The following is a 17,978-nucleotide window of genomic DNA, read 5'->3' as shown; positions in this document are numbered from 1 at the left end:
ATTTGTGCGGTCGCGTGCCATGTGACCGTTTACCCCGCAACTCCAGCATCCTATTGGTCTACCGGAAAAGTGTCTTTTGAAGCTTTCATTTGTTTTCGTTTTTGTTTGTCTATTACTACTCTTTCCGCATGGAGGGTGTGATTTATGTATTCCTCCCGCTATGATCTTTAGTTTTGAATTTGTAGCATGTGTTTTCTCTACATGCTTCTCTACTTTCTCTAGACCTCCCCCTTCTTCTCTAGCTCTCTGTAAATTTTGGTTTTCTCTTGCCTGCCTACTGTTAGGCCAAGTCTCATCATCTTAAAATATCTTCGCATCAGGTGTTAACGAATTCAACAGGGTATGCGGGTCAGGGACACAAGGTGCTCTTTGAATGACAGCATTGTTCACTGCTTGCAAATCTTGCACCAATCTCCACCCGACAGAAGGTAGTGCCTTTTTCACAGGGAAAATTGGAGTATTGCAATGAGAATCAGGGCAAGGAATGATGACACCTGCCCTTAATAAATCTGAAATAACAGGTGCAATACCCTGCAAGGCATCGGGTTTCAATGGGTACTGTCTCACACAAGGGCGGTATTCATTTTTAGGTCTAATAACAACAGGAAGTGCTCCTTTCACCAAACCTACGTCAGAGGGACCTGTCGACCAAAGTTCACTTGGAATCCCAGCGAGGATTTGCTCGTCATCTGACGACAGCACAAAATGTCAAAATGAGGATGCTTTCTCAGAACAGGAGTCAACGTGAACTCCACTAACAAATGACAGGACCTGGTTCATGTTTTGTTTAAAAAACTTAGTAGAAGGACTACAAAAGGAGTCAGGCCCAACTTGAGTCCAATCAGAAGCCACCAGTGCATCTCTGGCCATAAATCCCAAACTCTGCCATGTGGCCGTAAAAGGCCGAAACAATGAGATGTGGAGCGGAGTGGGAGACATGTGCAATTTCTGCACCTCAGAGGGAGCCGGCCCTATGACAACACAGGCATGGCTTTCACCATCATGCAGGAGGAAGGATGTCTTCAAGGAGGCAGGCGTAACAGCCTCAAGCATGTTCTCGTAGTTGTGATCAGGACCAGGCGTGTCTTTCTGCCACATGGTTACGTGCAGGTTGGTTGGGTCCATCGCCTGTTCAGGGCAGCGCAACAGGGTGCCTGCCTGGGCTAAAAGAGGGGTTCCAAACTGCACAACTTCTGCATTAGTCAAATCCAATGAATAGAAATAATAGCAATGAAACTGGCCAAAAATCTGTAATTGATGTCGCCTTTTGACAATGATTTTGTCATTATTGGGCACAAGGGAAAGACTAAGTGCAGTGAGAGCATCTCTTCCTAGCAAATTAACAGGGCAATTGGGCATCAGCAAAATGGGAATGCAACAACTTCCCCCTTCTGGGTCCCGTATCCAGACTGGACGAGACTGGGGTACTGGGGTTGTCACACCATTTGCCGCTCTCACCCAGAAAGTCTTTCCTCCTTCTCGCACAATAGCAGGTATGTCGCGACATGTGGTCACACACGCGCCTGAGTCACACAAAAACGTTATGGGAGTCCCATTTACCATCAAAGTTATCAAAGGTTTCTCTACATTGTTCATCAACAAGTCCTGAATGTTCAAATCTACATCAGCAGGGGGAGCTTTCGCCAGGACAGTCTTTTCAATTTTCTGTTGACCATCGGTTAGTCGTAAAGGAGGATCAGCCTGACCCTTATGGGAATTTGGACAGTATTTTGCTATATGGCCCTCTTTGCCACATGACCAACAAAGAGGAGGTCGGGAGTCATATCGCTTTGACTGACCCTGGGCGGGCTGGCCGTTTGGGTCATAATCGAGCGCACCACGATTATACCCTCCTCTCCCTCTGCCACAGAAATTCTCACGACGGCGCCCTCTCTGGCGTGGTTTGGAGGTTCTGTTTTGATAAAACACCTCAGATGAATCATCATTTGCAAAAAAGATGGCAGCTACTTTCCCTTTTTCTTTTCCCTTTTTTTAAATTGACAACCTTTTCAGCGTGTATAGCATGATCAATAAATTGTGGCAATGTAGAGGTTGGGAAAGTAATCATGTGTTTAGCAACCCAGTTTTGGATTGCTGGTCGTGAATTTGCATGTACGTAGAGCATTTTTGAGTTGTTGGTTATAGACATCAGTTCCAGGCTCCAAACCACTATTGGCTTTGAACACCTTCTCCAATCTGTGTCTATAATCTTCAAACAACTCATCCTCTTTTTGTTTGGTTCGGCCAATATCTGTATAATTTGCTCTACGTTGAAATTTTATTTTGATCCTACCCAATAGTTGGTCAATTTGAGTTTTCAATGGCACCCCATTATATTCTAATGGACGGCCTTGGTCATCAAAAGTGTCACCCGCCCTTGACACTGGCCCAATCTTTGGTCAAGGTTGCCATAAAAACCTGCTGCACCTCATCACCTCTCAAGTTATAGGAAGCAATGAGTTGTATTATGTCGGTGCAGTATTGTTCAACGTCTTCAGAAGGCAATGCTATTCCTTCTGTAGCTGATTTTACATCGGCTTGTGTCCATGTTCTGTATACTAAAATTGTGGGGCCCCCGTCATCATGAGGATTTGCTATTTGAATCATAGGGTAAGCGTCAGCTACTTCCGCTCCTATGTAGCCTGGGCCGCAGCTCGCCGCGGGGGCGGAGGGAGAGGGAGCTTCTGACTTCACGCAGCTCCGCGTCACCATGGCATGAGCAGAATCACTATACTTTGGAGGATCACCTGGGCTTGACAATTTGGGGTACAAAGTCGGAAAGGATGGTTCGCTTTGGCGTCCCACAACGCCTTCCTTTGTAATTTGATCATCCTTTCATCTTCATTTGTCACACCCTCAGCTACGGCCCTCAAGCGAGGCCGCGCTGATGTCGTTTCATCATCTTCCTGCCTATGCAACAACAAGCTCTCTTTGGATTTTTCTTCACTTCCCTTATTCTTCAATTTTTCTTTCAGTTGTCCACATTTTCTTTTCTAAGTTTCCAATTCCCATTGTACTATTAAATGATACCCGTCTCTGTTCTTTTTATTCGCGCCACACTTGGCTTTAATTGATTGCTTTAGGTCGTTTAATGATTTTGAGCTCAGCTGGCCATCAAAGTTGTAATCGGTTATCCATTTGTCAAGATATTTTACATTTTCTGGGTCGACCCATTCCATTAATTTCCAATCCTTGCATTTTAGTTCATGTCGAGGTAGGGACTTTCACTTACTATTTAAGTTTCCCATGGTTTATTTTTCTAAATTTTAAAGTTGGTAATTTGGATGGGACCTACAGTGTCCTAAAACCAACTTTATTCACAGGACAGTGGTTAAAAATTAAATGTGTGGTAAGTCTCCTTTCACCTCCCCCAAAAGGGAACGGAGAGTTGTTACCTCTGCACCCACACAAAGCCACCGTTTACAATCCTGTGTGTTTATATAGAGGAGCGCTCAAATGAGATCACTTTCAGTCAAACCGTACACAAGCATACCACGCGCGATTTTATTTTTTATTTTTTTTAATAACAGAGGAGTCCGCCCCTCCTGCTGCGGAATTTAACTAGCTTAAAAGCTAGGGAGCTCCACATCCGCCCCTGCAGAATTTAACTGTTACTAATTGTACTTGATAGGGTCTAGAATTCTCAAGGTTTTAAGTGTATTAAGTGACCTCTTGTCACAGCTCATTAATTAAGTGACCTCTTGTCACAGCTCATTCATTCCTTTTTAGTAGAATTAATATTCCTACTCACGGTCTGCTGATTCTCTTCCTCGGAAGATCTCGTCAACCCTCCCGGTGTCCAGCCGGACTGATCGAGACAGTCCCGTCAAAGGGCTTTTGTTTACCTCGGCCGAGGATTTCTGCCTGTGTCGAAGAGCCTGCTGGAACCGTTCAGGGCGTGTTGAGATCCCGGAACGAGCCCCCAATTTCTGCCAGGTTTATTTCAATGACTGAATAACTATTAAGAGAAGAGCAACAGCAAACAAACCACAAGTGAGACAGAATATTAAGTCTTTTCTTGCGAGGAGAACGATAGAGAGAGGAAACTCGGGGACAATCTCCATCAATTCTGAGTTCTCCCTCCACGTGCTCCTCTATTTAATGTTTTGGTTGCCCTGGTTACAGAGGCGTTGCTACACTAAAGGGAGGGAAGATTGTGTCTGTAGCAACGTTGATTAGCTAAGGAATGTAGTGTGGTGTGAATTAGCACTTCATTGTCGGCCCGTGACCCCCGCAGAGTTTGTCCATCTGTTCTTCTCCAGTTGTTGGCCGAGTCGTCCTCGAGTGTGATCAGATAACTTGAATTACCGCTTTTCCTGTGGAACAATGCAACTTAACCTTGGCTAGACTTTATCTACTTAGTAAATTAAGACTCAATAACAATGAGTGACTTGTCCTAAACACTTGAACAAGACTTGAGTAAATATGGGATAACTTGTAGGCAACCACTTCAAACTGTGTTTAACACTTAACAAAGAAAAACAGTTTTGATCAACAACAATATATGAACCAAACCTACAGTTAACTAAAAGGAATGGAGTTTCTTTAAACCAAATAGGAACATTTCACCTATGCAAATAAGCTCTGCTCATTGTTAGTGAAGGCCTCTCACAGGAACAAAAACACACAGATAACATAAGGACAGGAAGGACACATATGGCTGACAGGGATCAAAAGACATCCCTGTCACTAAAGAGAAAGAACGTAGATAAAAGGAAAGCCATAAACTCGTAAAGACAAGGCTTACAGGTCTGGCAGGCCAAGGCTTCACTTAAATTATTCCAACACTCGCCTTGGCCTCGCATCTTCGTGCTCGTCGGAACCAACGACTTTCACCGTGCTAGCCCCGTGGTGTCCATCTGCACGTGCCCAGGACGCTGCTCACACGTTTGCCTGTTTTGTGATGTTTTCACCAATTCACGACCAGACCACGGTCCATTGGGCGCCGTTGAACTGGACTGTCCTTACACCTGTTTATGGACCCCATGGAAGCTATTTTGTGTGTTTTGGGGCTTTCTTTGATATTGAGGGGTGCTGGTTGGCCGGTTACTTTTTTTCCTTTGCTTTGATGGCTTTTATCTTTCGCACTTACTGGCTTTCTTTGTGGCGATTTTGTGTGGCAGCCTTATGAGAGCCTATTGAGTTGCGCTCATGCCATCTGTGTCTTTTGTATACCCGCTCTGTGGTATGGATTCTGATTGGGCCTGAATTTCTCCACCCCCGGGATCAATAAATGTTCAATCAATCAATCAATCAATCAATTAATCAATGTTGGCATGGTGTGATTGTGAGCACTCTGAATCTAGCAATCCAAGTTCAAGTCTTGGTGGAACTTCCAATTTGTAGTCATTTACATGGAACAATTGGAAATTCCAATTCAGTAATTTGTGGACAGCCCTATGAGTGTGTAAGCCCTGCCTCCACTACTTCTGTCAATTTCGTAAAATGAGCACCTGAGTTAGTGAGTCCATTGTGCTCAGAAAAATTATGCTCCTCCTTCTGTCACTGCCAGGGTTCTATGGTGTAATGGTGAGCACTCTGGACTCTGAATCCAGTGATCCGAGGTCAAGTCTCGGTGGGACCTCAAATTGTTTGTCATTTAGCTGGGAAAAATTTGCGAAATGGTGATATCTTGTGTGCTGCCCCATGAAATTGTATGCTTCCCTACACTTGAGGGTTCCATGAGCGCTCTAGACTCTAAATCCAGTGATCTCAGTTTTAGTCCCGGTTGGACCTCAAATCTTTAGTCATATACATATACGTCGTATGCAAAAGTTTAGGCACCCCAATCAATTTCAACATTTTCTTTATAAATCCTTGGCTGTTCGGATCAGCAATTTCAGTTAAATATATCATATAGCAGACAGACACAGTGATATTTGAGAAGTGAAATGAAGTTTATTGGAGTTAACGATTTGTCAAGAAGAATGGTCCGATATTCCCTCAACCAGAATCCACACTCTCATTGGAAGCTTTCGGAAGTGTTTAGAGCAGTGGTTCCTTGTTGGAGGTACCGAATCCCACCAGTTTCATATGCGCAATCACCGAACCCCTCGTTAGTGAAAAAAATGTTTATATTTTTTTCAAATTCAAGACATAGATGTTTTTTACTGGCACACAAAATGAGCCATGCATGAACATCACCTTGTTCAAAGAATAAAACCAACATAATGCATGAATTCACGTCAAATGACATACCAGAAAATCAGTGTGACTTCTGCTGTTGCCTTTACGAGACCAGTTCAGATATGCGTTATCACAAATTGATAAATCAGGTGTGTCAAAGTCAAAGTCAAAGTCAAAGTCAGCTTTATTGTCAATCTCTCCACGTCACAACACACAAAGAGACCGAAATTACGTTTTTCTCTATCCCACGGTGACGAGACACATAACACGATAGACATACAAGTACGCGACACAATATAAAAACAAGAAGGCAAAAAATTCAAACAATCAATAGTAAGAGTGATGAATAAATAATAAATAAACAGATAACACAATAAATAAGAGGAGCAAAACGGAGCCAGCAAGCATAGCGCAAAAGTAAAAAACATCATAAACAAAAAGGCACAAACAATAAATAATAAGAGTAATAATAAATAATAAATAAACAGATAACACAACAAATAAGAGCCAGTGTGCATACAGACAGTTCAGACAGTAAAAGTACAAGACGCTACGCAGAACGGGGGAGCGAGTTCAGGATCCTAACAGCCTGGTGTACGAAGCTGTTTGAGAGTCTGGTCGTGCGGGAGCGCAGGCTTCTGTACCTCTTCCCAGAGGGCAGAAGCTCGAACAAAGAGTGAGCGGGGTGACTCACATCACTCACAATCGTGGTCGCCTTGCGGGTGAGATGGGAGGCTCTGCTGAACCCCTGAGACCGACTCACCGAACCCCTAGTTTGACCGATTCCAGGTTCAGGACCCCTGGTTTATAGGCTGTTATTTCTGCAAAAGGAGGATCTACTAAATATTGATGTCATTTTTCTCTTGGGGTGCCCAAATGTATGCACCTGCCTACTTTCGTTGAAATAATGATTCCACACTGTCTGCAAATCCTATGAACTTAATTTCACTTCTCAAATATCACTGTTTACCACCGCCGCCATCCACCGTGCTCGGATTCGGGCCATCTGATTGGTTCCTTTTGGTTTGTTTCTCGGTTCGGTTCGAATACGGGTTATGCCATAATCAAATTACCTTGTTGAATTTGTCTGCTGGTCACTGTTGCTTTGGACAATGACAGTTTTCCACACAAGTTTACAGTCAATACAGTGTTGTAGGGCGAGTGGCTCAATGGGTAACACATGATGGCAGATTTAAGTGATGTTTCATGTATGATGAGAATCAAAATAGCAGACGAAAGAGACCCAAGGTCAATTAACTCAAGCCGTTTCATTGCAATTGATAGCCCATATGACATGCACCTCAGATTAAATGGGGCTAGTTCAGGGGTCGTCAACCCACGGCTCCAGAGCTTCATGCAGCTCTTTAGCACAATCCTAGCTGCTCCCTGTAGCTCTTGCAAAAATGTGTGAAAATGGAAAAAGATGGGGTTTTTTTTATATATGTTTTTAGATGGTAATCATGACACAAACATTCTTATTCTGTAGAAAATGTATGTAGTTGTGAATATATTAAAAATACTGAATTTTAGAATGGCGCAAAATTGCGTCATAGCAAGCGACACAGCACAGGCGAGTTGTAAACAAACAGGTGTTTGAGTGACGGGCCATGGATTCTAAAGGCAGAAAGAGAAAGATTGCTGATAAGAACAGAGGGTTTAAGAAAGAAGGGACTCAACTATTTGCTTTCATTACCAATGCTGAAGGATTGCCTGAATGTTGGATTTGCAATGAGAAGTTGTCAAATATAACAAGAAGAGTAATTTGGAGTGACATTTTCAGCTAAAGCATGCTAAATTTCCTGCCGATCACCAGGTTGGAACTGAGAGGAAAGGTGCAATTTGAGGAACGAAAAAACAGTTTCAAGAAATAGATTGCATCTCCAAACTCTACGACTGCTGCAAGTTTTGTTGCAGCCCGGGAGATAATAAAGCGCGGAAAACCATTCACCGATGGCCGATGAAGGACTCATTCGTTAAAATATCAGTGCCTATTTTTGGACTTCAAAAACAAAACCGAAATCATTCCAAAAATTAAAGACCTGCCTCTCTCAGAAAAATCAGTGAACGAAATGGTAATTCGAATGGCAAACAATATTACCAATCAGCAAATCATCATCATCGTCATCATCATCGGTTTAAAGTCCGCTTTCCAGTCGCCGCTGGTTTGGACTGGATTCTCGATATGGCTTTCTTCCACCGGGAACGGTCCATGGCCATCTCGTGGTTGATGCCGAGTGCCTTCATGTCGGCTGCCACGGTCGTCTGCCAGGTCTTTTTAGGTCGGCCACTGGGTCTTGTTCCCTCTACGTTATACGACATCACTTTCTTCACCCAGTCGTTCTCGTCCTTCCTCACTACATGTCCTTACCATCGCAGTCTGCCTCTCCTCACCTCATCCACTATGGCCTCCACTCCCATCTTCTTTCTCAGCTCTGCACTGGTCTTTTCCTCCCTCATTGACACACCACACATCCATCTGATCATCCTCATTTCTGATCTGTTTAGATTGTCTTTGTGTTCTGTTTTCAGGGCCCATGCCTCACTTCCGTATGTCATACCACATCTGACGCAGGCTGAGTACACTTGGGCCCTCGTCTTCAGGGATGGGGCCTTAGATGTTAAGAAGGGCATGAGTTCATGACACTCATGTATCAAGGACATCAATTCAGCTCCACCTTTCTCAATTGCCTGTGATGAGTCATGTGACGAACAGGACCCCCACACCTTCATCTTCGCCCCGCCCTTCCACGCTCCCTGCCACTGCCCCCCTGGGAAGTACCGAGAGTACTCTCCCCTTCCTCTCATCAACCGCCATCACCCTTGCCAACCCCGTCCCCCCTACTGTAGCCTTCCCCAAAACCTGGCCCGCTGACGGCAGGACAACCAGCAGAGCATCCACCATCCACAACCCACCTCCTTCGCAGACACGGCGATGCCATAACCCCCGCCCCACCCTTTTCTACCCACCACCATTCCAGCCACACTCCTGGCCATTTCAACGCAGGCCAGCTCTCCTCCCTACCCCTCCCTACCCATTGTCCTCTCTGCCGCGTGCCCTAACAAGCCACTGGCCAGCTCACTGTAGACCAGCTCTCCTCCCTACCCCTCCCTACCCACCATCTTCTCTGCCGCACGCCTCAACACGCCACTGGCCAGCTCACTGTCGACCAGCTCTCCTCCCAACCTCCCGCTACCCACCACCTTTCCTCCCACCCCCTCCCCGTCACCCCCTTTTCAAGCCCTCACTTCCCCGACCCCTCCCACCACACCACGCCCATAGCCACCAGCAATCTGACAGGACACGGACCGCAGCCCTGCCGGCACCAAACTGTCCACCCACCCATACGCGCGTCCCCTCTGTGCTGGTGGTTGGATCCTCAATGGTACGCCACGTTTCCCTCCCCAAAGCTGAGACCCACTCATTCTCTGGAGCCAAGGTCCTCGACATCAACACCCGCATCCCCCAACTGACAGCTCACCGTCCACAGATCTCCACTGTCATCATACACATCGGGACCAATGACATCAAACTCCACCAGTCAGAGACGCTCACACAACATTTTCGCACACTCATCTCCACCGTTTCTGCAACTGGTAAGGCCTTCATTATCTCCGGCCCCTTTCCATCCCCACGATTCACCGACACCCAGTTCAGTCGGATCCGAGATCTACACATCTGGCTCCAGGCCCATTGCACCGCCAACAAGATCCCCTATACCAATAACTTCATAACCTTCTGGAAACAGCACAATCTTTTTGCAAGGGACGGTTTACACCTCAACCAGGCGGGGGCACGGCTGCTCTCCCTTTCCATGGAGCTCACTCTGGAATCCCTGGACTGGCTCCATGAGTCGTGACGCGAGGATAGTCCGATCCATTCTCTCCCTCACAACAACAGTTCACCTCCCCTCAGACCTCGGACTAACCAAGATCCCCCAGCCTCCCCACACGCTAGTCCTCACACATGGCCCCTTTATTCCACCCCCCCAACCTTCACCAAAGGAAAATCCACACCACTATCACACACTACCTTCCCACTGCAAAAAATTCATGTCCACACTTCCTTTAGAGTATCCACCACCAGCTATCGATCTCAGGCACAATTAACCAATCATAATAACCTCATAAATATCCCACTAAACCCTAGCCCAAAACTACATGCCTCTGGAGTTCGCTCCCAGCCCAACACGCAATCTTATTCCAGTCAAATAGATGCCGGCACCCAATCTAGCACCCATAATAACGTACAAATGACAAAACGGAAAAATAAGTATCACATAAAACAAATTCAAACCATATCCCAATTAAGCAATATTAAAGGTTTTAAAATATGCCATCTCAATGCAAGAAGCATCACATCAAAGCTTGATGAAATAAAAATACTCACTGAACAAGGCAAACCACATCTTCTCATCATTACAGAATCGTGGCTTTCTCCTATCACACCAGACTCGTTTATCTCCATAGACAATTATCAACTACATAGAAGAGACCGGCCAAATAAACCTGGTGGTGGTATTCTATTACTAGTATACAAACTATATGCACACACAGTAACCCCAATCACAACAGAAACTGAAACAATGCAACTGGTCATCAGCTTTACCAACCAACATGCAATCACAGTTATTGCCAGTTACAGGCCGCCAAACTCAAACCCCACAGATTATATTAAAAATCTATCCAATACTATAAAAAATATAAAAACAAAGGAATATATCATAATTGGCGACTTGAACTTAGACTACAAAGACAAATCATCCAAACCTCTAAAAAGCATGGCAGAAAAATTAGGACTCCACCAACTGATAAAAGAACCAACTAGAATATGTCACACTCGCAGCTCTATTCTTGATCTCATCTTCACTAATCAACCCGCAAAATATAGCATATCAGGAGTCATCCACGTAGCTGTATCAGACCATTGTCTCATATACACAGTTAGGAAAAACCCGAAACCTCGGAAAAATCATCAACAGTGCATATATACCAAGATCTAAGCTACCACAGTATGAAACCGAAATAAAGAATATTGATTGGAGCAATCAACTAGCACTCACCGACCCAGAACAAATCTTAGCAGATTTTCAGAATCTTATAGAAGCCATACGGAAAAAACACACTACTACCAGAAAACTCAGTCTACGACAGAATAAATTACCATGGATAAACTCAGATATTCTCAATCTAATCGCACAGAAAACCACTGCACTGAAATTGTATAGGTCAATAAAAACTATTGAAAATAAAACAGCTTTCACACATCTTAGAAATAAATGCATCTTAGAGATAAGTAAAGCTAAAACCACTTACTTCCAGAAGCAAATCACTCAGGCCGCCACGAACCCCAAAATCCTCTGGCAGACACTAAAATCCATCACTGGGCAAATTTATGAAAATACAAACAACAACATACAAATATCTTTACAAAATACACTCACTACTGATCAGGAACAGATTGCAAATGCATTTAATAATTACTTCATCACCTCTATTAAAGAACTAACAGAACACTTTGATCCTCCGTTTCCACCCACACCTATAACTCCCTCATCAGACAAGCTAACCTTTTCTGAGATTACGCTCTCAGAGTTATCCAGTATTCTCAGCTCACTCAATAACTCAAAGGCCAAAGACATATATGAACTAAACACAGACTTCTACAAAACCCATGCCAGTAGCTTCCTACCCCTAATCCTCCATTTAATCAATCTCTGCATAAGACATTCCATATTTCCGACTGCGTGGAAAATAGCAAAAATTACCCCCATATTTAAATCAGACGACCGAACAACTCTATCCAACTACCGTCCCATATCAATCCTCCCACCTATATCAAAACTTTTAGAAAAAACCCTGTCAAAACAACTTATAGAACATCTTGAAACAAACAACCTTCTCAACAACTCACAATTTGGCTTCCGATCAGCTCGTTCTACACTATCTGCACAGCTACTACTCACAGAATATATACGCACTTCTCTTAATAAAGGCCACATCACAGGAGCAGTCTTTGTCGATTTCCGTAAAGCCTTTGACACAGTTAATCACCAAATACTCCATAACAAACTAGCTTCCTTTCATCTCTCCCCCTCAGCGCTAACTATACTCTCATCATACCTCGCGGATAGAATCCAGGTTGTTAATATTGGTCAGGCCACATCTACTCCGTTACCATCTCCCACGGGTGTCCCCCAGGGCAGCATACTGGGCCCATTATTATTCATCATGTACATCAATGACATGCCTAACATATGCAAACAAACTCAAATCATATTATATGCTGACGACACAGTTATTTTCATCTCAGATCCGAACATCGAAACCATAAACTCCAAACTTACTTCTGATCTCCAGCTCCTACATGACTGGCTAAAAGTAAACCATCTGACGATCAATATAAAAAAAACTGAAATAATGTATTTCCACTCCCCTAGGAAAAACATCTCCATAACTGTCCCCATTACTCTATCCGATCAAACTCTAGTAGTCACAAACACATATAAATATCTTGGAGTGCACTTAGACTCCCACCTCACCTACAAAAAACATGTTAACACTCTCACTAATAAGCTCAAACAGAAAATGTATGTCTATAACAAGATCAGGCCATATCTCACCCATAATGTCTCAAATATTTATCTACATTCTATCATACTGTCTAACCTATCATACTGTCTTCCCATTTGGTCTCTAACCACAAAAGAAACTCTGGATCCTATAGCCAGACTATACAATAGGGCATACAAAATACATGGCAGACTATCAATCTGGACCCATCACTGCAAGTCACTTGCACGCTCCAATGCACTAACCTTTCAGAATTACACAAATCTCATGGCAATAAAACTCTTCCATCAACTACATATAAATTCTTTCCCACCTATAGTTAATTCACTCATCCCAGGCCGTAATGAAAGACAGGCCCGCATCACCCGCTCAGTTACACAGGACCTCATCCGAATCCCAGCATACCAAAACAATTTTGGTCATAACTCATTTATCCGCACATCTATTTTAATCTGGAATAAGATACCCCTTCAAATCAGATCCGCCACCTCTATTATGCAATTTAAACGGCTATACACATATTTCTTAATAACAAATCAAACTTGCACCCATTAACAATAAGATATATATATATATATTGTATATATTGTATTGAAATGTATGTAATGTTATAGGAACCTGCTGTAAAACAGTTCTTGAACTGAGTCAGGCCAGTCCATGAAACTTTGATGTTACATGTCGACTTTTCCTTTAAATAAACAAGAAACAAGGATCCTGGCGTACGTTCCTGGGGTGTCCAGGTGGTGCAGGATGTAGTGCAGTCCCATGTTGACCGCATCATCCACTGACCTGTTTGCCCGGTAGGCAAACTGGAGGGGGTCAAGCAGGGGGCCCGTGACCTCCTTCAGGTGGTTCAGCACTAACCTCTCGGACGATTTCATGACCACAGATGTCAGTGCGACGGGTCTATAGTCTTTCAAACCTGTGATGGCGAGCTTCTTGGCCACTGGAACGATGGTGGAGCTCTTGAAGCACGAGGGCACCTCACACAGCTCCAGAGAACAGTTGAAGATCCGTGCAAAGGTGGGCGCCAGCTGCTCAGCGCAGACTTTCAAGCAGGAAGGTGACACGCCGTCTAGGCCCGGTGCCTCCCTGGTCTTTTGTCTCCGGAACAGCTGGCGCACTTCCTCCTCGCGGACCTGGAGTGCGGACGCGGCCTATGCAAGAGAGTGAGTGGGTGAAAACGATGATACAGGTGTGGACAGAGCAGTTGTGGGGAGAGGTGAGTATGTAGATTGTGCTGCCGGAGGTCCCGTTGTGTGGGAGGACCGATCAAACCTGCAGTAGAACTTGTTTAGCTGGTTAGCAAGCCTTGGGCTCTCTACAGGACGGGGTTCGTTTCTTGTAGCCCGTGATGCTCTGCAGACCTTTCCACACCGTTGAGGGATCAGGATTGGCAGAGAGGTGTGTCTTCAGGTTCTCCCCGTAGCACCTCCTGGCTTTCCTGACCTCTCGGTTCAGTGTGTTTCTGGTCTGCCTGAACAGCTCGCGGTCGCCGCTCCTGTAGGCCTCCTCCTTGACTTTGCGCAGCCTCCTGAGGTTCGATGTAAACCAAGGTTTGTCATTGTTGTACGTGCAGAAGGTCTTAGTCTGCACACACAGATCCTCACAAAAACTCATGTATGATGTGACAGTGTCAGTGAGTTCATGCAAGTCTGAAGTTGCAGCTTCGAAAGCTCCCGAATCGGTGCAGTCAAAGCAGGCTTGGAGGTCCTGCCTTGACTCCACTGTCCACTTCCTCACAGTCCTCACCACAGGCTTAGATGTTTTTAGTTTCTGCTTGTAGGCCGGGATCAGATGAACTAGACAGTGGTCCGTGAGTCCTAAAGCTGCACGAGACGCAGAGTGGTATGCATCCTTGATCACGGTGTAGCAGTGGTCCAGAGTCTGTGCCCCTCTGGTGGGACACGTTACGTGCTGTCTGTATCTGGGGAGTTCGTGTGCGAGGTTCGCCCTGTTAAGATCACCCAGAACAATGATTAGTGAGTTTGGTAGATGTTTCTCCATGTCTGTTACCTGGTCAGCCAGCATCTGCGTGGCTTCACTCGCACGTGCGTTTGGTGGGATGTAAACAGCCGCCATGACGATCGAGGAGAACTCCCGTGGTGAATAGAACGGCCGGCAGTTTACGAAAAGTGTTTCTAGGAGAGGGCTGCAAAACTCTTTCAACACCCTGACATCAGTACACCAACGTTCATTAATGTAGAAACAGAGGGCACCTCCCTTTGATTTTCCGGAGAGCTCCGCGCTGCGATCTGTTCGCATTAGCCTGAACCCGGCTATCTCCACGGCATGGTGGGGGGTTCGTTCACTAAGCCACGTTTCCACAAAGCACGGCACAGCGGATCTGCTGAAGTCCGCCATCCGCGGCGCCATCATATGACGTCACTGAGTTGCGCTCATGTCATCTGAGTGTCTTTTACATACCCGCTCTATCAAAGTCAAAAGTCAAAGTCAGCTTTATTGTCAATCTCTCCACGTGTCACAACACACAAAAAGACCGAAATTACGTTTTCTCTATCCCACGGCGACTGGGGCCTGAATTTCCCTACTCCCGGGGATCTATAAAGTTTCAATCAATCAATCAATCATCTGACTTAGTTCCTGTTTGAGTGGTGCTCACTCCAACTTATTTTGCAAGAACCACATGGGAGACAATTAGGTTTTTTTGGGCACCTGCAGGTGGAGAGTCCATTCGTCAATGATCAAACAACGTCTGACTCTCGCTTCCCGCAAGAGCGTTTTTATTAAGAAAAACAGGGTGGGGGTGACAGTGGACTGGATAGAGAAGAAAAAGCCCTTGACCTCTAGTCAAAGCATAGCAGGGGATGTTTTACGACATTGTGTAGGATGGGACAAGCTATGTTATTTATTACTAGTTACGCACCAACATAAGCATAAAACTAATCTAGCTAGGTTATTTATTACTGGTTACATACATTCCAAAATAATCATACGATCAAGATAGTTTGGAAAACCCTGACATGCCCCTCCTGTTTTATCATATGATTATGTAAACCCGATCAATCAAACATAAGTAAGGAAATATAAAGAAGAACAGTAAAAATAAGAAAAACAATAATAAAAAAGATCAATAAAAAACAGAGATGACAGCGGACGGGTTGTGGATCGCGTAGGGTGAAACATGACAAAAACAACAAACAATGATAGCAATAATTTCCAGTGAAGATGAGGTCTTCCTTCAATACTCCAGTTCAAACTTAGTGTGTGATCTAAAAACCAGCGGCCAATGTTAATTTGGAGGAAAAGACTCACACGGCCCCTCTGCCTCAGTCGACCAGAATGGTACCAATAAAAAAAATAAAAAGAAAAACACAGAAACAGTACATAATTGTATCCATCACTTGCGAAGCATTTTCGATGGTCAAATCATCAAGTTTCTGTAAAACATGCTCAGTATAACAGCATCTACGCAATCCACGTTCCATTATGGTTATCACATCCGTCACGACTAAGAAGTTGTATATGTACTTGCGCTACAGTACAGCAGACTTCAAACATGGGATAACACAGGTCGTAAACAAGAACAACAACACCAGCACAACAAGCACAGGAGACACAATTTTCAACAGCAGTTGCCACCAGTTGCCAGAGAATAGCCATGAAAAGAAACCCCACTGTTGTGGAACTTTGTCATTCGACATGGCCTGCTGTAAGTTCTTCGGTGAAGTCATGGCGTCGTAGATGTGTGTCATTTTCTCCCGGAATGTATGTGCAACAGGAAGTCCCAATGATGTGGCACACACCACCTTGTGCTGCCGTCAACAAGTCCAGAGCCATCCTGTTCTGCAAGACCATCAGCCTAATAGCCTGAATCTCTCTATTTTGTCCATCGTTGACTTGTAGTGAAAGATTCACAAAGGATTGAAAACGATAGTTCAGTGTCTCGATGAAGAGCGAATGGTTTCCAACTCTGACCGAGAGAAAAAGCGTATGAACAACTTTGTCTCTAACGGACCATACTTTATGGTCGTCTGGAACATTTGCACCCCAGACAGGGTCATAGGTTGCAACCGCCCTGCATTGACGTCCAGAAGAGTTGTGTGCTGTCGCCAGGTGACGATGTCGTATCCTGTAGGTGTGGTTTGTCACCCACACTGGTGCACACACTCCTGTCCAGTTGGCGGCCATTCTGTATGAAGTATGTTCCGTTCGATGGTGCAGCCATGTTAGTCGGAGAGCCCTCCCCAACTGAAATGGCTCTCCTATCCTGACACTCAGCAGCGATGTCCAAAGCTCCCATCCAGTTTCCTCCTGGAGAGCAGTCTCTGTCAATGCATTTGTGGGTCTTACTTCCTTGGATGTAACACGTATAGTTCACTCCAGGGCGCCGCTCTGTGTAGGCCACCTGCGGCAATGGTCGTCCTTTAACAGTCACATTGAGATTTGTCCAGAAAAGCTGATCACAGGTACCTTCCGCAAGTCCAGGGCGGGAAGGGTCGTCATCACTCACTCTGATGGCACGGTGTTGATATCCAACTCCTCCCATGGATGCCATACATTTCGCTTCAGTGACATTCATTGCTCTGGCCTCCAAGTGAACTTGTGTGGAGAAAGGGGGGAGTTTTTAACAAACATAACACCCCTCCTGTGTGTGGGCTCTCACAGTGAACTTGACGTACCGGTACCATGTGTTGGTTTCGTATGTTTTTTTGAGGTCCCATGACCAGTCCTCAAAGTTCTCATCGTGGGACCATCGTTTTCCACGGTCAACATTGTCACTTGGTCTGTTCAAATGAGTCCATAGACCTTAGCACACTCCAACCACAACGCAGCAGAGGATCCATCTGCCATATGGAGCCCCGTTGCTACTAGGATGGCAGAGACACCGGGACATCCCCTCGCCTAGCGGAGTGGGGATCGTTGTTTTCTTCACCAACATTGAGACGTCCCACCCTAAACGATAGGACCCCTTTGAAGTTAGTCTTCCCCACCACTCCGAATTAGGGGTCCAGCACTCTCTGCAACTTGCAGTGGCTGAGGTGATTCCAGCTGGGCTGTTCAGCAATCTTCACTGCGGTGGGGGTAGTCAACAAGACTTGGAATGGTCCCTCCCACCGTGGGCTGACCCAGTTCTTTCTTTTAATGGGGTTGTCGACCTGTGAGGAGGAAAGATCAGGCGGCAGGGAATTTGCATTTGACACATCTTTCAGTTTGAGCGTCCTTATCATATAATCGGCCAAGGACTGTTCTTTATGTGCTTTTTGCAAATCTGCAGGGAACACAGGTAGTCTATATGGTCTCCCATGGATGATTTCAAA

At 45.0% G+C, this 17,978-nt stretch overlaps 1 non-coding gene across 1 annotated transcript; it reads left to right on the top strand.

Moving 5' to 3' along the window:
* Positions 1–5,512: 5,512 nt before the first annotated feature.
* trnaq-cug (transfer RNA glutamine (anticodon CUG)) lies at positions 5,513–5,584 on the top strand. Its single transcript has one exon. It is a non-coding gene; the product is annotated as a tRNA-Gln (tRNA).
* Positions 5,585–17,978: the final 12,394 nt, after the last annotated feature.

Source organism: Syngnathus typhle, unplaced genomic scaffold (assembly GCF_033458585.1).
Source record: "Syngnathus typhle isolate RoL2023-S1 ecotype Sweden unplaced genomic scaffold, RoL_Styp_1.0 HiC_scaffold_33, whole genome shotgun sequence".
Taxonomy (NCBI): Eukaryota; Metazoa; Chordata; class Actinopteri; order Syngnathiformes; family Syngnathidae; genus Syngnathus; species Syngnathus typhle.
The sequence above is the reverse complement of the archived record's forward strand: the minus strand, read 5'-3'. Positions and strand labels throughout refer to the sequence as shown.